The sequence below is a fragment of the Acipenser ruthenus genome, chromosome 30, assembly GCF_902713425.1.
Source record: "Acipenser ruthenus chromosome 30, fAciRut3.2 maternal haplotype, whole genome shotgun sequence".
Lineage (NCBI taxonomy): Eukaryota > Metazoa > Chordata > Actinopteri > Acipenseriformes > Acipenseridae > Acipenser > Acipenser ruthenus.
Genome location: NC_081218.1, coordinates 6,933,914 through 6,954,523, shown reverse-complemented (window position 1 = coordinate 6,954,523; position 20,610 = coordinate 6,933,914). Strand labels below are relative to the sequence as shown.

General features: G+C 45.3%; 1 pseudogene; it reads left to right on the top strand.

The window, feature by feature from the left end:
* LOC117405203 (creatine kinase M-type-like) overlaps positions 1-7,299 on the top strand; it is a 9,178-nt pseudogene extending 1,879 nt beyond the window's left edge.
* Positions 7,300-20,610: the final 13,311 nt, after the last annotated feature.

Here is a 20,610-nt window from a genome sequence, read left to right as displayed (position 1 = left end):
ATGTCTGTAAGGCAAGTAACTAATCACACCCAGGCAGAAGAAAATTCCTGTCTTTAGGGATAAATATAGTTGGTATCATCAGCATAGCAATGGAAGTTCACTCAGTGTCTGCGGATAATGTCACCTAATGGTAGCATATATAATGAAAACAGCAAGGGACCTAGAATTGAGCCCTGTGGAACACCTCCCCAATTACCTCCCCAATAGAGATGAACTGAAACCTATCAGAAAGATAAGATTTGAACCAGGATAGGACAAGGTCAGACAGTCCTATTGTGCTTTCAAGATGATTCAGTAGGATGGAATGGTCTACAGTATCAAAGTATCAATTTATCAGCATCAATTTACCATTGTTTTTGTTTTGTTTTGGTTTTTTTGGTTTTTTTTTTACTATGCTTTACCGTACCTCTCTGTGTTTTACAATGACCTGCAAAAAAATACAGAAAATCTACAAAATAGATGAGGAATACATGTGCAATATATTCTCCCAGGATTCTCTGCAGGACTCGTTTGGGGTGTGTCCACTGGTTAGGAACAGCAGGCTTGCTGGGGTTCGAGATCCTGTTTTGATTATTTGTCGTGGTGTGAACTTGCTGTGCCAGTACAAGCTCAGCGGGGGGCTCCTGCGTGGCTTTCCACACTGCTCAGCTGTAACCTGTGAGCCAGGGGAGAGAGGAGAGGGGAGAGGGGAGAGGGGAGATTGACAGCTGAGAGGAGAGAGGAGAGAGGGGAGAGGGGAGATTGACAGCTGAGAGGGGAGAGGAGAGAGGGGAGAGGGGAGAGGGGAGATTGACAGCTAAGAGGGGAGAGGAGAGAGGGGAGAGGGGAGAGGGGAGAGGGGGAGAGGGGAGATTGACAGCTGAGAGGGGAGAGGGGAGAGGAGAGAGGGGAGAGGGAGATTGACAGCTAAGAGGGGAGAGGAGAGAGGAGAGAGGGGAGAGGGGAGAGGGAGGGAGATTGACAGCTGAGAGGGGAGAAGGGAGAGGGGAGATTGACAGCTGAGAGGAGAGAGTAGAGAGGGAGAGGGGAGATTGACAGCTGAGAGGGGAGAGAGGAGAGAGGGAGAGGGAGGGGGGAGGGGAGAGGAGAGATGGGAGATTGACAGCTGAGGGGAGAGAGGAGAGAAGAGTGGGGAGAGGGGCAGCTGTCAGGGGAGAGGGGAGAGGGGCAGCTGTCACGGGAGAGGGGAGAGAGGAGAGGAGAGAGGGAGAGGGGCAGCTCAGGGGAGAGGGGGGTGTGGGGGTCGGTTGGAGAGGCGGTTGGCTGTCTGGGATACCCCAGAGATGGAGAGTTCTATTAATAATCTGCTCCATGCCCAGGCACACACGCACACACACTGACACTGAAACACACTGACCTCCGCTCTCCACTTCAGCAGTGATATGAGACGCTGGCTGCAGAGAGCAGTAGCCCTTCTAGGAACTCATCCTGGTATTTCTGCACTTTTCCCATGACTATGAATTTACCATAGTTTACCATGTTTATTAGTAAGCTTTACTGTACCTATCTGTGCTCTACAATGCTAGCTTATGCTTCAGCTGTCACTGTGCTTCTTTACACAGGAGTTGTTCTGATCATTACTGTTTAAAGCTAGCAGACCTCAACTGTAACCCTCTCCCCTCTCCTCTCTCTTGCAGAACGTGTAAGAGGTGCAGTCATGTCTTTTGGAAACACTCACAACAACTACAAGCTGAAGTTATCAGCGGAGGATGAGTATCCAGACCTCTCCAAACACAACAACCACATGGCCAAGGTGCTGACTCTGGACATCTACAAGAAACTGAGGGACAAGCAGACCCCCAGCGGCTTCACCCTGGATGATGTGATCCAGACTGGAGTGGACAACCCCGGTGAGGCCCTGTCTCGCTGCGTACCCTTCTCGCTATGTCCCCTGTCTCACCCCTCTCTCTCTCAGTCCCCCTCTCTCCCACTCCCTGTCTCACCCCCCTCTCTCTCTCTCTCATCCCATCTCTCCCTCTCCCTGTCTCTCCCCCTCTGTCTCCTGCTCCCTGTCTCTCCCCCCTCTCTCCCACTCCTTGTCTCACCCCCCTCTCTCTCTCTCTCTCCCTGCCTCAGGCCACCCCTTCATCATGACAGTGGGCTGCGTTGCCGGAGATGAGGAGACCTACGAGGTGTTCAAGGACCTGCTGGACCCCGTCATCCAGGACCGTCACGGAGGCTACAAGCCCACCGACAAGCACAAGACTGACCTGAACTACGAGAACCTCAAGGTACAGCACAGCCCCTCCCCGAAACAGAACAGCCCTTCCCCGAGCAGCACAGCCTCTCCCCCTGAGCAGTACACCCCCTTCCTGAGCAGCACAGCCCCTCCCCGCTGAGCAGCACAGCCCCTCCCCCTGAGCAGCACAGCCCCTCCCCCGAGCAGCACAGCCCCTCCCCCAAGCAGCACAGCCCCTCCCCCTGAGTGCGCCCTCCCCCTGAGCAGACACAGCTACCCCCTTCCTGAGCAGCACAGCCCTCCCCCTAAGCAGCACAGCCCCCCCCCAAGCAGCACAGCCCCCTTCCTGAGCAGCACAGCCCCTCACCCCAAGCACAGCTCCTCCCCCAAGCAGCACAGCTCCCCTCCCCAGAGCAGTACAGCCCCTTCCTGAGCAGCAGAGCCAATAAAAATAATTGTGTTGCCAAAGCACATACATGGCATAACCGACTAAAATATATACAAGAAAACATATATTTTAATACTAAACAGTACCCCATCTCCCTCCCTCGATATGAAACCGTACCCCCTGCCCCCCGCCCTCCCTCTACATTAAACAGTACCCCCCTGACTCCCTCTCTCTCGCTCTCTCTCTCTCTCTCTCTCTCTCCTCTCTCTCTCTCTCTCTCTCTCTCTCTCCTCTCTCTCTCTCTCTCTCTCTCTCTCTCCCGCAGGGGGGAGACGACCTGGACCCCAAGTACGTGCTGAGCAGCCGCGTGCGCACCGCGCCAGCATCATTGGGTACACCCTGCCCCCCCCCAGCAGCCGTGGAGAGAGGAGAGCCATCGAGAAGATGTCTATTGAGGGTGAGTCAGGGGAGAGGGAGAGGGAGGAGCTTGTGAGGAGCTCACAGAGTGTGGCTGTCACACTGATACACTGAAAGGCTGGGAGCATGTTGGTGTGTCTGACTCTCTCTGTCTGTCCGCAGCCCTGAACAGTCTGGATGGAGAGTTCAAGGGGAAGTACTACCCACTGAAGGACATGTCTGACAAGGAGCAGCAGCAGCTCATCGATGACCACTTCCTGTTTGACAAGCCTGTCTCCCCCCTACTGCTGGCCTCCGGCATGGCCCGTGACTGGCCCGACGCAAGAGGAATCTGGTGAGGACTAGCAGAGTACAGACAGGACTAGCACTGCACACACAGTACAGACAGCACTGCACCAGCGCAGTACAGACAGGACTAGCACTGCACACACAGTACAGACAGGACAAGCACTGCACAGCGCAGTACAGAGCAGACTAGCACTGCACAACACAGTACAGACAGGACTAGCACTGCATACACAGTACAGACAGGACAAGCACTGCACACAGCGCAGTACAGACAGGACTAGCACTGCAAACACAGTACAGACAGGACTAGCACTGCATACACGTACAGCAGGACAAGCACTGCATACACAGTACAGACAGGACAAGCACTGCACACAGCGCAGTACAGACAGGACTAGCACTGCACACAGCAGTACAGACAGGACAAGCACTGCACACAGCGCTACAGACAGGACTAGCACTGCACACAGTACAGACAGGACAAGCACTGCACACAGCGCAGTACAGACAGGACTAGCACTGCAAACACAGTACAGACAGGACTAGCACTGCACACACAGTACAGACAGGACAAGCACTGCACACAGCGCAGTACAGACAGGACTAGCACTGCAAACACAGTACAGACAGGACAAGCATTGCACACAGCGCAGTACAGACAGGACTAGCACTGCAAACACAGTACAGACAGGACTAGCACTGCATACACAGTACAGACAGGACAAGCACTGCACACAGCGCAGTACAGACAGGACTAGCACTGCACACACAGTACAGACAGGACAAGCACTGCACACAGCGCAGTACAGACAGGACTAGCACTGCAAACACAGTACAGACAGGACTAGTACTGCATACACAGTACAGACAGGATAAGCACTGCACACAGCGCAGTACAGACAGGACTAGCACTGCACACACAGTACAGACAGGACAAGCACTGCACACAGCGCAGTACAGACAGGACTAGCACTGCAAACACAGTACAGACAGGACAAGCACTGCATACACAGTACAGACAGGACAAGCACTGCACACAGCGCAGTACAGACAGGACTAGCACTGCAAACACAGTACAGACAGGACTAGCACTGCACACAGCGCAGTACAGACAGGACTAGCACTGCAAACACAGTACAGACAGGACTAGCACTGCATACACAGTACAGACAGGACTAGCACTGCACACAGCACAGTACAGACAGGACTAGCACTGCACACAGCACAGTACAGACAGGACTAGCACTGCATACACAGTACAGACAGGACTAGCACTGCATACACAGTACAGACAGGACTAGCACTGCATACACAGTACAGACAGGACTAGCACTGTACACAGCACAGTACAGACAGGACTAGCACTGTACACAGCACAGTACAGACAGGACTAGCACTGCACACAGCACAGTACAGACAGGACTAGCACTGCATACACAGTACAGACAGGACTAGCACTGCATACACAGTACAGACAGGACTAGCACTGCACACAGCACAGTACAGACAGGACTAGCACTGCATACACAGTACAGACAGGACTAGCACTGCATACATAGTACAGACAGGACTAGCACTGCACACAGCACAGTACAGTACAGACAGGACTAGCACAGCAGAAGGTTTGGAGAAGGACGTGTGCAGTAATCGCCCCCACCTCCCCCTCCTCCAGGCACAACGACAACAAGACCTTCCTGGTGTGGGTGAATGAGGAGGATCACCTGAGAGTCATCGCCATGGAGAAGGGAGGCAACATGAAGGAGGTGTTCAGACGCTTCTGCGTCGGGCTGCAGAAGGTGAGAGGAGGAGGAGGAGGAGGTGATATCACAGATACGTAATCTCAGCAGTGGCACATGTTAGTAACACACCATATCTCAGATCTCTTCTAGCTCTCTTACACACCAAAGAAATCATGGAAGAATTTAATAACCTATTGATTTTTTTGTGCATGTGTTAATGTGTGCATTTGTTATTTTTATTTTTTAATCCAAATTCCAAGAAGTCCCATCAGTTGTGCTGATAAAACAGGACCAGCTGCAGAGTGTGTCTCTGCAATGTGCAATCAGCAGTCTCTGAGTGAGGGGTGTGACGAGCATTGGGGGGGGGGGGGGGCAGTGCAGGGGGAGTGATGAAGCTGCTGATTGTTTCTGTGACTCATGCTGTCTGTCCCTCATCCTTCTCTCCCCCCTCTCCTTCTCTCTCCCCCTCTCTCCCTCTCCCCCCTTTCCCTCTACCACTCTCCTCTCCCTCTCTCCCCCTCTCTCCTCTCCTCTCCAGATTGAAGCTGTGTTCAAGAAGCACAACCACGGTTTCATGTGGAATGAGCACTTGGGTTACGTGCTCACCTGCCCCTCTAACCTGGGCACTGGTCTCCGTGGCGGCGTGCACGTCAAGCTGCCCAATCTCAGCAAGCACGCCAAGTTCGAGGAGGTGCTCACCAGACTGCGCCTGCAAAAGCGTGGCACAGGTATAAGACACAAAGCCACGAGACACAGCCATGAGAAACTGCCAACAACACAGAGCCACACAGAGCCACGCAAAACAATACAGCTATGGGCAAAAGTTTAACATCACCCTAGAATATGAATACATTTTGCTTCATAAAGGTGAATGAAACCTGCTGAATAATGTTATGTTAACATACTGAATTACATACCACTTTGTAGTTTTCCATAGTAAACGAAAAACATGACATTTTGAAATGTTACAGTAGTCCTGTACTACTATTATGGCTTCTGGTAGACTTTTGCGATATAATTTTGTAGTTTTGTTGATTACATGATGTTAAATAAAATATCTTAATTATGTTAATATCGTTTTTTTAAATTAGGTCTCAATCCTAAAATTGTAGGCGATGCAAAACTTTTCTCCATAGCTGTCCGTCTATCTCCCTCTTTTTCTTTCTCTCTTTTTGTTGTACTTTAACCCCTCTCACCCTTGTCTCCACCAACTATCAGCAGTCTTGTGACACATCCCCTCTCTCACAGTCCTTGAACTATCACACACTCCCTGCTCCCCTCTCTCTTACACTCCTCTCACCCCTCCCCCCCTCTCACACACTCCCCGCACCCCTCTCTCTTACACTCCTCTCACCCTGCCCCCTCTCTCACACAGCGACCTGCTCCCCTTTCTCTTACACTCCTCTCACCCCGCCCCCTCTCACACACTCTCCACTCCCCTCTCTCTTACACTCCTCTCACCCCGCCCCATCTCTCACACACTCCCCGCACCCCTCTCTCTTACACTCCTCTCACCCTGCCCCCTCTCTCACACAGCGACCTGCTCCCCTTTCTCTTACACTCCTCTCACCCCGCCCCCTCTCACACACTCTCCACTCCCCTCTCTCTTACACTCCTCTCACCCCGCCCCCTCTCTCACACACTCCCTGCTCCCCTCTCTCTTACACTCCTCTCACCCCTCCCCCTCTCACACACTCCCCGCACCCCTCTCTCTTACACTCCTCTCACCCTGCCCCCTCTCTCACACACTCCCTGCTCCCCTCTCTCTTACACTCCTCTCACCCCGCCCCCTCTCACACACTCCCCGCTCCCCTCTCTCTTACACTCCTCTCACCCCGCCCCCTCTCTCACACACTCCCCGCACCCCTCTCTCTTACACTCCTCTCACTCTTCTCTCCTCTCTCTCTCCTCCCAGGCGGAGTGGACACAGCTGCAGAGGGCGGAGTGTTTGACATCTCCAACGCTGACCGGCTGGGATTCTCTGAGGTGGAACAGGTGCAGATGGTAGTGGACGGAGTGAAGCTGATGATCGAGATGGAAAAGAAGCTGGAGAAGGGGGGCTCCATCGATGACATGGTGCCCGCCCAGAAGTAGAGTGACTCCTTTTATACTGAAAGAGAAACCATCCATTCATCCATCTCAGCCAGAAACCCTGTGCTCCCCCTCCACCTTCCCAGGGGTATCATCCTGGAATAAGACTCCATGCCTCGATTTCACCAGAAACGTTTAACTCTTTCAATGTTTCTGTCGAAGAAATTTCAAATAAAGAAATGGCTCCATTAATCTGATTACGTGAACGTTTCATTTGTTTTTCATGTGTTAGTGTGTTTTGTTCAGGCTCGAACCTGCAGCACTGCTTGGTACTCAGTTTCTGTAAAAAAAGTTTAAGTTCACTGACAGAGTCTTCTATAAGCAATAATAGATTAAACATACTTGGTAATTTTTCAGGAGATAGCTTCGGTAGAGATTTCAGGAGGCAGTTTTTTTTAAGGAGAGAGTGTGATGTTAATCCTGAACACAGGTTATTAACTTCTTGGAAAACAAGGCAGGAAATACAATACATCCATTGATCTCATGTCACTCATGATAGGTCCATGCTATAAAAGGGCATATTTTTCCCAATGTCAGAATTGCTTCTTATTACCATATTCTGAAATGATTGGTCAATGAAAAACAAAGGCATTTTTTTGACACGCCCAGTCACAGACGTGATTAGTTTCTAAATTAAAACATTAGTTATTTAAGTTTTCTGAAGAAATTTCCCATATTCACATACTACATATATGTCGGTGTATTTTAAAAGTTTAATTCATTGTCTTTAAAACTTCATAATTTTATGAAATGCAAATTTGATTTTGTTGATGAATTCTGTGACACTTTTCACATCCCAAGTTCACAATATTTTAAAATATAAGAGTTCAAAAGAAAATTCTTGATTTTAATGCATTTTCAGTCCCTGTATACTAGATTCAATATTACATCTTTTCCAGTACCAGTTAAAAACAACCCACATTTTCCACCAGAGGGCGCTGGTATTCTATATCTGAATGTCTTTCAATAGAATTGTTAATTATTCTTCAGACGGAGCACAAGGAGGTTAAGTGACTTGCTCAGGGTCACACACAGCGAGTCAGTGGCTGAGCCTGGAACCTCCTGGTAACAAGCCCCTTTCTCCAAGCACTGGACCACCAAGCCTCCATTTATACTTACCTTTTGCGGTTAACAAAATTAAAGTTAGTTAGCATAACAATGTAGTTAAAATAACAGGTAGCTGCCAGTTATAAACACTCCAGAACATTACAAAGTAGGCTGTCCTCAAATAAGAACAATGGCACTTAATGGGCTAAAACAACACTTGATCAAAAAACTCTGAAAAAGGTAATTGTTTTCCATAGAGCTATAAATCAAGAGGGGATGATTTTCTATCAGGGATACCGAGATGTTTAGTGAGCAAACAGTCTGAGTGAAGATATCCAGCAACAAACTCCCCATCCCCAGCTGTGCTGCTGTCCTAGAAAAAGGAGAACATTTCGGGGACCATTTTACATGTGAGATATCTTGCTCAATAAATTATTAAGTATATTTTTTAAAGAGGAGACGATTATCTATTAACCGCTTATCCCATTGTCATGAAGCTTGGTATTAACATTATTTCAAGGAGTGTCTTGTCAGAATTCTCACACATACTCTTTTTATTTATATATATGCTCTGAGCACACTCTTAAACTCAGGGGAGACGTTCAAGGAGGACAGAGATGTTTTAAACTCCTGTAGTGGTTTTGTTCAGACAACTATATGTCCAGACAACTTTTTAATATTCAAGAAAATCACACAGACTCATTTAATTTGAAGTTTTAACGAATCAGAGCAGTAGTAGGGCTCTTTTCAGTTTATTAAATGCCTCAATTGGATTGGTTGGTTGCGCAGACCACTATAAATCCCAAGTAAAAAGCAGTCTGGGCGATCCAGTGCTTTACAGGTTTAACAGCATTAGTACTTCAATACAGTAATACGAATATGGTTATTATATATTTAGCTCTTAGGCTATAAAATGCAAAAAGCAAAAAACGCTCACTGCTAAATTCTAGAACATTCAATATATATCACTCTCTTAAGACTAAAACATAATTTCTGTACCTTATAGCAATGCATCAATATAAAAGAGATATTACATTCAAATATATGTTTACCTTCCAGTATAGTGTAGTGTAGGATATACTGAAAAATAAGAACTGTCTTTAAAAGGCAGAGACTTGTAAATACGACCAAACAACAATCAGTTTTTCAGAGATCCTCAGAGCATCAGCTTGTAGTTAGCAAGTCGTGTGATACCTGACTGGGGTTTTACCTTGGTTTTTATAGGATTTTTCCTCCATTGAATACATCAGGAGTCCCAATTAAATCTGATAATCAATCTGCCTTGACAGTTCCTATATTTGAGTTAATGATATTTTCTAGAAGGATCCGGCAAACTCTGTTTTCAAAATTAACTGAATGTGAGCTCATAGTTCACTATCTCCCACACCTCCTTTCCCTAAAAATGAGGTGAACTGGAGTTCACAGGGTTCTTGCTACCAAATACAATACAAGTATATGTGTATATATGAGAGGTGTTTTTAATATGTAACACCAGATCTATTTAATGATATTAACCTGAGTCAAAAAAATATATGTCCCTCTTATCTGCATATTAAGTTCCCTTTTTAGTGTGTTATCAATGGGTCAGTTTAACTTCATATACAAATGTGTGTTAACAAAGTATGGGACAAAGAGTGTAGAGGTTTATCATAAGCCTTTGAATAAGACCACTAAGCATACAGTGGCAAGTCCAGTTATTTTCATTTAAATTCAAGATATAATAAAACATGTTATATATAATAGCCTTCTATTAACTGGTACCACGCTTGGACCAATAATCCGCCTGCACAAGCAGGTTTCAGACACGCTGATTACTTGTCAAGGCTAGTCTTTTAATTCATATGAAACTCCACTGTAAGCACTTTTCCAGATTCACCGCATGAAGTCATGTTTTGGCCGATTCAGGAGACACCTGGACTGGTATCTTTTCAGATAATACAAAAAAAACGTACATCCTCATTTTTATAGCTCAGCTCTCATTATTTTCTTATAATATAATGAGATACACACTCCTGTCTTTCTTAAAGCACCTTCCATTGGTTATCATTCAAGGTTGGCAAATCCCGCTTTTAAGATCCAACACTGAATCCTGCTTTGAGGTGCCAAAGACTAAGCTTTATTTTTTGAAGGTCTAATGCCCTTCCAGAATTCTACTGTGTGTCTGAGACAAACATCTAAAACTTTCAAATTCTTCAGTTTCCCTGTAAATAAGTACCTCTGTTTATTACTGCAGTAAAATCTTTATATAAACTAAACATGCATATTCTTTGGTTTAATTGATATAGTAATGTCTAAAAGACTTTTTGTTTAGTTGGAGAAACTCATTCTTAAATCGATTAAATGAAATGAGCATTATCGTAAATATGGTTGCAATATTGTCAGTGTCATGCTTCTGTTGAATGACCAATGACTCCTCTTCAACACTGCCTGTACCACAAGCAGGTGAGAACGAGGTTACAACATTAGCTGTATTCCTTCAGCAAGTTTACTATTAGTTACAGTTTATACTTGAAATGATTTTATATCATGTAGTTCAGATACGTCAATATAGCAATCTCTTACAAACTGCAATTCTATTTTACTTCATTGATATACACAGAAGGCAAGAGGTTAATTTTTAATTAGCAGCAAATGCAACCTTGAATATTAAAACTTAGGACTGCTCATACATTTACTTCATGTTATTATATTGGGTTTCTTTTTTATTAAATACTTTTGTTTTTTCTTGCTATAATCAAACCTAGTTCGATTGCTTCTAGCATATTAACTGTGCTCCATAGATTCTACCATTCTGCTCTCGCTGGATCAGAATGTTTTGAGACTCTGAGTCTAATTATAAAAGATGCTTTTGCCTGATAAGAGAGGTTTGGATCTTTCAGCAGGTCAGTCTGACCTTCAGTGCAATTAACTCCTTCTCACAGGCCTTACACAGATCTGCTAATAATATTTTCTATTGGTTGTATATTCTTTAAAACACATTACAGTCATTACAATATGTGTTGCAGTTTCACAAATGTTCAATTTGTATCCCAAAGATCAGCCTGCTTCCAGTAGCTGTGATAGTCTGGGTCAGTTTCTGCTCACAGGTGTGGGTGACAGTCTTTTAAAGACTGACACCTGCAAAAACTTCAATCTTGTTAGCTGGGCTCCCATTTCTACATTCTCATTGCCATCATCAGTGGGCAAACACATTTTAAATGAATCTGGGTCCATCAAAGAACTGCACACCCTTGCAACCGAGGCCTTCCATGCAAAAAGATCTAATGACTTATAACAGAAAAGGGACGTGCCAGAACCGTCTGTGACAGTCTGACTGTGTGTTCAACCAATCGCCTGTATGTCACACTTTATATTTTTGCACATATCTGGAGACTCACTTATCAAATTGTGATTAAACATTTCATTGCCAATTCCTATTCTATACGGTCCTGTACATTCAGCTGTGGTCAAAAGGTTTGTCCCCTCTTTATAGAAGGAGCTCATTGTGCTTCATAAAGTCGAATGAAACCTGCTGAATAATGTCATGTTAACATATTGAATTACACACCGCTTTGTAGTTTTCCATATACTTAATGAGAAAATGACAAAAATTGAAAAATGTGACATATCAAAATCCAACATGAAATATTGTATTACTATTATGGCTTCCTGTGGACTTTTGCGATATCATTTTGTAGTTCCTTTGATTACGTGATGTTAAATAAAAGATCAAAATTATGCTCATATATTTTTTAAACTTTTATTTATTGTGTCTGAATCCTAAAATTCTCGGTGATTCAAAACTTTTGGCCATAGCTGTACAGCATCAGCTTTCTACTCTCACTGTCAGCTTTGATTGGAATGTCCAGCCATGAAGAGGATTGGTTGTTTTTCTGCTATTTTTTGGGACAGTGTATTCTGAGTGGGACAGTGTTTATGATTTCCATTACACGCGAGTAGATGTTGAAACTTCATGCTGATTTGAACTCGGCTCTCGCCAAGATAAGCACCAACTAAGACATAGCTTTACAGTAAACTAATGTGATCCATATGTGTCTCCATCCATTTACATTTCCTTCCATATGATGATGTAGATAATCTTCTGTCTGGTGTTAATGGCTGAAGTGTAATGCTGGCTCCAGGGATCAGCTTATTTTGCCTCCCTGGCGAATCAGCACACACAACGGCTGCGATTCTGGCTCCGGGGATCAACCACAGTGCGGCCTCCCCAGCGCATCAGCATGACAACCGTCTGGATTGAGCTAAGTAGGGTACATCTCTGGGGTCTTCAAGTGGCACCTTCCATCCTCAGCGTTTCGTCGACTAGCCCACGACACCTCAAGAGGGCTCGACGGTGATTCTGGAGTCCCAGCATCACCCCCCTCCGTCCCCCACTCAACTCAGCCCAGCTTACTTACCTGTACATCAGCGTTTCTTTCTTTCTATTGTGCTTGAGATCCCCAGCCAGAATCTTTCCGTCTCAACCACAGCCAGTTGCTGCTCCTCTCTGCTGCTTCAGATAAGTTCTTCACTGTGCGACGCAACTCTTGGCCACTGAATCCGACGTCTCTGAGAAACCAGGTTGTAGAGTGTGCCACAAATCCTCGACAACCGACCTCCACTGGGTAAACCCGGACTCTCTATCCTCGCTGTTCTGCTTCAGTGGCTAGTTGAGCATACCGCTGTTTCTTCCTCTCATACACCTCATCTACAGCATCCTCCCATGGCACTGTTAACTCTACCAGGTGAACAAGGCGTGCTGATCCAGACCACAAGACAATATCTGGTCGAAGGTTAGTGGTGGCAATCTCAGGTGGAAAAATAAGCCGTTGACCAACATCTGCCAGCATATTCCAGTCTCTAGCAGCTTCCAGTTGTCCTGGGCGAGGATTGGTTTTAACACCTTTTCTTGGTGGTTGCTCTCCTGGGCGGAGGAATGTTGTCTTTTGTGTGTAATGTTTTGATGGAACAGGTGGCAACTTATTGGTCATGTTACGCTTGTCTTCCAATGCTAAGGCCAAACATCGCAGCACCTGGTCATGGCGCCAAGTAAACCGTCCTTGGCTAAGAGCCACCTTACATCCTGTCAAAATGTGCCTTAATGTTGCAGGTGATGAACACAAAGGACATGAGGGATCCTCTCCTACCCAGAGGTTTAGGTTCTGTGGTGATGGGAGAACATCATATGTTGACCTGATGAGGAAACTGATCCTGCTCTGTTCCATTGACCATAGGTCTTGCCAGCCAATCTTGCGTTGTTCCACACTCTCCCATCTCATCCATTCTCCCTGCTTGGCCTGGGAAATGGCCTTTTACACCTCTTCCTCTCCTCCTGCTTTTGCACCTCGTTGACTACCAGCTTCCTCCTTTGAGCTGGGGCTGTCTTGTGCCATGTAGGAGGAGCTGAACTGAGACCAAGACCCCCTCTTCCATGCTGAACTTGCCCCATGATATCACCAATTCGAAAGGCAGCCTTTGCATCCTCCACAGCTTTCTTTGCTGCCCACTTCCAGTTTTCAACACGATGCTGCCTCCCTTACGCATTTGTCGCGTGACTCTACTAATGTCATTTCCAGTCTGACCTTGGCGCACTTAAGCTCCTCGGTTAGAGCGGAGACTGGTAGCTGCAGTATTCCTTTACCATAAAGTCCCACTCTGCTGAGGCAGCGTGGAACTCCCAACCATTTCCTGATGTATGAACTGATTAAAGCTTCCAGCTTCTCTACTGTTGTCAAAGAAACCTCATACACAGTCAGCGGCCACAGCAACCTCTGAAGTGGCACCAGAGTTTTAGTTTGCCTGGTAAAGCGCTGCTGTCTATGCTCTTCAACCCTTCCACTGCTTGTTGTCTAACTTCACACGATTTAGATCCCTGTCGTACCATCTCCCAAGACTCTTCACTGGCTTCTCAGACACTGTTGGTATTGCCTCACCATTAATGAAGAATGTTTTATCTACTACTTTGCCTTTAATTATAGAGATGCTCCTTGATTTAGTGGGCTTGAATTGCATTCGTGCCCATTCAATGTTATTGGTTAATTTGCCCAATAACCGATTAGTGCAGGCTACTGTTGTAGTCATGGTTGTCATGTCATCCATGTATGCTCGAATTGGTGGTAGTCGCATTCCAGAAGCCAAGCGCTCTCCTCCTACTACCCATTTTGATGCCCTAATGATTACTTCCATTGCCATGGTAAAAGCCAGTGGAGAAATGGTGCATCCTGCCATTATTCCAACCTCTAGGCATTGCCATGTAGTGCTGAATTCTGAAGTTGAAAAACTAAATTGCAAATCTCCAAAGTAGGCTTTCACTAAATTTGTTATTGTCATCGGTACACTGAAAAAATCAAATGCTGCCCAAAGAAGTTCATGTGGCACTGAACCATATTCATTAGCCAAATCCAAGAATGTCACATGGAGCTCCTTCCTATCCTTTTTAGCTGATTGAATTTGTTGCCAGATCACATTGATGTGTTCTAAGCATCCTGGGAAACCTGGAATGTCCGCTTTTTGCACTGGTGTCAATGAAGCAGTTCTTTAATAGGTAAGTTGACAATCTCTGAGCAATAATGCTGAAGAAAATCTTGCCTTCTACGTTTAATAGGGAAATGGGACGAAACTGATTGATGCTTGTAGAATCTTTTTCTTTTGGTATAAAGACTCCATCTGCTCGGTGCCATGCTCTTGGTACAACCTGTTTTTCCCATGCCACTTTCATCAATTTCCACAGAATTCGTAGAACTCCTGAAGCACTCTTGTACACTCTGTACGGAACTCCATTAGGACCTGGAGATGATGAAGCCCTTGCTTTTTTCACAGCTTGCTCTACTTCTTTCTACTTAGGTGCACGTCCTCCATTTGGTATTCTGGTGGATTGATAGGTGGGATGTCTGACGGAATTGACATAGGCTCCTGCCTTTTTGAATCTGTATGTGTTTCCTCCAAATATCTCTCCAGCTCAACCTTAGATGTTTTTAGTGTGCCATTCTTCTCACTGGTGAATAACTTCTTTACAAATTTGAATAGGTCTTTATAAAAGTTAGCTCTCGCACGCTCCTTCTTTTTGTAGCGTATCCGTAGGCGCTCAGCTCTGCACAATGTTGCAAGCTTATCTTTTATGACCCTTTGTAAGAGATTGAGTCCCTCCTTCTGACTATGTTCTGCTCTTCTCCATTGCTTTCTCAGCTGTCTCCTTTCTCTAACTAAGCGTTCAATCTCCTGCTGCCGTCTAGACTTTCCAGGAATAGTTTGTACTTTTTCCTTCCTTTTTTCAACTCCAAACCTCTCGCTTCCATATGCGTAGATGATGTCCCCAAATTTATCCAGCTTCTTTTCAACTGTTCCACTTAATCTTTCCAATGCAAAGCAGAGATCTGTGTTTACTGTGTCCCATGCCGTTTTCTCACAAGCTCTTGGCCATTTAACTCCAGGCTTGTGCCCGTTGAGGTTCTTTTCTCTCTTATGCTGGTTTGCCTGACCGGGTTCACAAGGATCATTAGGTTCATCACTAACTGTGTCCATGCAAGTCCTCCTCACGTCTATAACAGGGATGCTGAAATCCTGCAAACTGTGGTTTACTTCCTGTCGCTGGATTTCATTCGACTGACTTGACTGACTTCGTAAGAAGTACTGATCAATGCAAGGCCCTTGTTCCTTCTCCCTCAAGTATTTCATTCTCCCTTGATGAATCTTCAAACCCCTGACCGTTGTCGCCTTGCTCCAGCTGCAGACACAAACACAGCACAGGCTAAATGTTCTCCTGATCTGAGCAATTGATTAGTAAATACTTTTTAGGAGTTAATCATTGTTATATTTAGGTTAATAAAGCTGAGGGAATACAGAGCCACTTTATGGCTTGGAACTTGGTTTCAGGAGACTAGGTTTAAGGCCACTGCATGACACACCAGGGGAGACTTGGGGGTTTGATGCAGCAAAGTTGCCTCAAACTAGGTCTCTCATGGTCTCCTGGAACCAGGTTTCAAGCCACATGGCTCTTTGTTCCCTCAGCTTAATGCCTTTATTCTCTTTTATAAGAAATAGATATCACTGTCATTAAGAACATAAGAAAGTTTACAAACGAGAGGCCATTCAGCCCATCTTGCTCGTTTGGTTGTTAGTAGCTTATTGATCCCAGAATCTCATCAAGCAGCTTCTTGAAGGATCCCAGGGTGTCAGCTTTAACAACATTACTGGGGAGTTGGTTCCAGACCCTCACAATTCTCTGTGTAAAAAAGTACCTCCTATTTTCTGTTCTGAATGCCCCTTTATCTAATCACCATTTGTGACCCCTGGTCATTTTGTCCTGATTATTATCATTTTGTCCTGATTATCATAACCCTGGTTCCCTGAAGTAGAAATATAACCAATACTGTATGGGTGTTTACCTGATGAAGACCCCGAAATCTGAATAATTATATGAAAGCTGCGCACCAGCGCCCGTGACGCAGTCATGCCCATCCCCGAGGGCATAAGAGGACTGCAGGCACAGATACCAGCTTCACTTTTCCTTCAAGCCTGCTGCAATCATGGACACAGCCGCCTTGAAGGTTAATGGTTACATTTTTATTTCAGAGAACCAGGGTTTTGATAATAACCTAACGTTCCCTATCAAGTACGAAATGTAACCATTACTGTATGGGTGAGTGTACCAAAGCCGTCGCAAGGGCAATATTGCATAATGACTGGAATGCTACAAGGCTAAGCAGAAGGCTACTTTGAGTGTTAACATACAGAACCCCAGTAACAAGTAGCTAGGGCTAAAAGATTGAGGGAAAAACTCACCTCTATGTTATGTTGTAAGGGTCAGCCCTGAAGACGCCTTCAATGCTCTAGTTCCAAAGCCAGGGTTTTGTGGATCCAAGACATTTAGTTTATAGAACCTTGTAAAAGGTATGGGAAGTAGCCCACACCGCTGTTCAAACTGCCTCCAACTCTGTCCTGTCCACATAATACGCTAGTGTCCGCACAGGGCAGAGCATAAGGAGTTGTCACTCCTTGTCAGACTGGAAAGGAGTCGGGTGGAAAGACTCCAATTCCACAGACTATGATGTGGAATGCTGAGATAGTTTTTGGCAAAAATGCAGGACTGGTACGAAGCGTAACCTTTGCAGGCTTTTGCCATTGAGAATGCCTGCATCTCACTCACCCACTTAGCGGAGGTGACTGCAAGCAAGAAAGCCGCTTTAAGTCAGGGGTCATAGGGCAAATATGTAAAATTATTTAACAAGAAAATTACTTGTGCCCTCGCGCCCCCTGCCCTGCATATGTACTTTGAATGCCCCCGGTTGCTTGTTCTGTGTGCACTATTATCACAAAAGCGGGGTCAATTGTAATTACAATTTAAATAAACAACTAAAGCCACGACCCTCACCAGGAGAAGTGAATCGATAATGGATGGATGGATGGATAAACAGCTATATTAATGCAATTTACATAATTATTATTATTTATTTCTTAGCAGACGACCTTATCCAGGGCGACTTACAATTGTTACAACATATCACATTATACATTATTTCACAGTATACAGATATCACATTATTTTTACATACAATTACCCATTTATACAGTTGGGTTTTTACTGGAGCAATCTAGGTAAAGTACCTTGCTCAAGGGTACAACAGCAGTATCCCCGACCGGGGATTGAACCCACAACCCTCCAGTCAAGAGTCCAGAGCCCTAACCACTACTCCACACTGCTGCCCCATAATGAGACTACAATTAAATATAAAGCAGAATTTCTGGCAATATGATTTAATATGAATTTCTGGCAATATGATTTAAAAAAAACAGAAAAAAAGAAAGGAATCCCAAATTTTAAAACAAGTGAGTGCTTTTAAGCAGCACATTACTGTTCCAGAGAGAGCCTTGAAGGCGTGTTTTCTAGCCTCATACCACACTGCTCAAACAAAAAAAAACACATACAATTGGGGAAGAGTTCATCGACTGTGGATATTGTTCATGAAATACTGGATGAGGAAGCAGCCAAAAAATGTAAGTACTGTTGTCAAACAACAGTGTGCCGAAGGATATGTAACATGGCAGAAGATGTTTCTGCTCAGCTTTTGGATCGGTTGCGTGCTAACCCGTACTTTTCCTTGCAGTTAGATGAAAGTACAGACGTTGCAAATACTGCACAGCTACTCGTATATGTTAGGTTTATAGAATGGGGGGTGTAGCAGATTGTGGCCGAGGGGTAATAGAGTAATTGCCAGCTAGTTAAACCCCTCGGCCACGATATATAAACTGGCAGCTCTCTGCACTCGGGGTGGGTGTATGAGGGGAGAGAGAGAGAGAGAGAGAGAGAGAGAGAGAGAGAGAGAGAGAGAGAGAGAGACTAAAAGACATAGGAACAGTGAAGGCAATCTGCCCAGCCTGACCTGTGTTGTTTTATTTATTTTGTGTTTGTGAATTGTTTTTGTTTAAACCTTTTATTTATTTTTGCTTAATAAAAACGGCGCCGCCACGTCTTTCTTTTGTTAGAAGTCTGCAGTATTGGTGTCAGTATTTTTCCCATCGCTGCTTCTGTCTGACGCCACCGCCCAGCCACCCTGTCACAGGGGGAATTTGTCGAGGAATTCCTTTTCTGTAAAGAATTACCAGGGAGAACAACTGGTGAGGAAATATCCAGAGTGCTAGATGGATATACTCAAGAAAATTCAATAGACTGGTCTTGATGTGTGGGAGTGTGCACTGATGGTGAGGCTGCTATGACCGGAAAACGTAATGGTGTTGTAGCTTTTATAAAGACAAAATCTCCAAATGCCGTTGCAAGTCATTGCATGCTTCACTGTGAAGCACTTGTTGCCAAACATATGGATGATGAGTTTAACCAGCTGCTGCAAGAAGTGATAAAAATGTTCAATATGAGAAAAGCTAGGCCCTTTGTAGTGAAATAGGCCCACAAGCACTTACTGCTCCACTCTGAAGAACGCTCGCTGTCAAGGGGGGTAGTCATGCAACGAGTGTTTGAACATGAGCTGAAGCAGTTCCTATCGACAGAGAATAGCCAACTCGCAAGTTGTTTTGAAAATCCTACATGGACTGTAAAACTAGCATACTTCTTGTATATATTTGGACAGTTAAATGCTCTGAATCAAAGCATCCAAGACCGTGACGTAACCGTATTAAATATGCAAGACAAAGTTAGAGCATTCACTAAAAAAACTGCACTCTGGGAAAATAAACTTAATGAAGGAGTGACAGAAATGTTTCCACTTTTACATGAACTTAAATCCTCCAGCATGATTACTATCAGCATCCTGCCACTCATCGTGTCTCATTTGATTCATCTGCAACAGTACTTCAGTGAATACTTTCCAGAGCTCAAAAACAAACATTTGAATTGGATCCAAAATCGCTTTGATTCTGAAATTGATACAAACCTGGACCTGAAATCCCAAGAGGAGTTGATTGAACTGTCAAACGATGGGACTTCAAAGATTAAATTCCCTGCTGTTCCATTACCACAGTTTTGGATGTATTATGGATGAGTATCCTACTGTTAGCGAAAAAGCCCTAAGAACTATTTTACCCTTTGCTACCACATATATGTGTGAGACTGGGTTTTCTGCACTGAAGACAAAGCACAGAGCATGTCTGCATGTGGAGAGTGACGTGCGAATATCATTGACTGGAATGAAATCGTGATTTAATGACCTGTGCCGGAATTACCAAGCGCACCCATCTCATTAGAAATGCAGAACCCAGAGTACTTTGTAAGAAGTATTATTTACTTAAATTTATTTTTATCCTCATTCCTTTTTGTTTCATCATTTAATTTGTTGTGAGGTCGAGTGGGGGTGTAGGGAGAGAGGAGGGTCTGGAGGTAGCTGGGTGCAGTCTGGTCAAGGCATCTGTAGGCTAGTACAAGAGTCTTGAACGAGCGAGCGATGATCAGGATCCAGTAGAGTGAGCGGAGCAGTGGAGTTGCATGGGAGAAGTGAGGCAGAGAGAACACCAGGCGGGCAGCGGAGTTCTGGATGAGCTGGAGCGGACGGGTGGCGGACGCAGGGAGGCCAGCCAGGAGGGAGTTGCAGTAGTCTAGGCGGGAGAGTACCAGGGCCTGGACCAGGAGCTGGGTGGCGTAGTTGGTGAGGAAGGGTCGGATTCTTCAGATGTTGCTCAGGAAGAATCGGCAAGTGCGTGCCAGAGTGGAGATGTGCTGGGAATAAGAGAGGCAGGGGTCCAGGGTGACTCCAAGGTTCTTAGCGGAGGAAGAGGGAGAGAGTGTGGTAGATTCCAGAGGAACAGAGATAGAGAGATCAGAGGAGGGGGAGGAGGAGGAGGGATAGAAAAGGAGGTCAGATTTAGAGAGGTTGAGTTTGAGGTGATGCGAGTGCATCCAGGAGGAGATAGCAGACAGACAGGTAGAGATACAGGAGGGGATGGTGGAGTCACAGGTGGGGAATGAGAGGAAAATCTGAGCATCATCAGCATAGAAATGGTATGAGAAACCATAGGATGCAATGAGGGGGCCCAGG